Here is a 495-nt window from a genome sequence, read left to right on the forward strand (position 1 = left end):
GAGTTGTACTCACATTGTAGAACAGCAAATGACACTTTTACAGTATTTTTTGTAAAGCAAACAATTTTGTGCCTTGAATTTGGTAATCTGTATTAGTGAAGCATTGTAAAAGTGAACTTCTACCTCTGTATCTTAATGTATACCATCCACCTGTAAACTACTATTGGGCAAATTGTGATTACTTTTTTAGAATGTCTTGTTAAATAGTGACCAATGCCTGTGGTTATTAAAGTGAGCCACCTTTTCCTTAAAACAGTGATTGGAATGCTTCCTTTAAAGACTGAACTAATGCAAACTACTTGTGCCTGTTTCATAGCTCTTTAGTATCAACACAGTTCAAATACTTATTGCTCAATTCCTGTATCCACTTTGTCAGCTACATGGTTTACAGTGTAATCTCTTAAGTCTATCAGTAAGTGCTGTGAAATTAGGCTGTAGGAGCTGACAGTTTTCTGTTGTTTCTAAACTCATTGATGAAGTAACTGGTCAAAGAGC

Source organism: Accipiter gentilis, chromosome 2 (genome assembly GCF_929443795.1).
Source record: "Accipiter gentilis chromosome 2, bAccGen1.1, whole genome shotgun sequence".
In the NCBI taxonomy this organism is placed as follows: Eukaryota; Metazoa; Chordata; class Aves; order Accipitriformes; family Accipitridae; genus Astur; species Astur gentilis.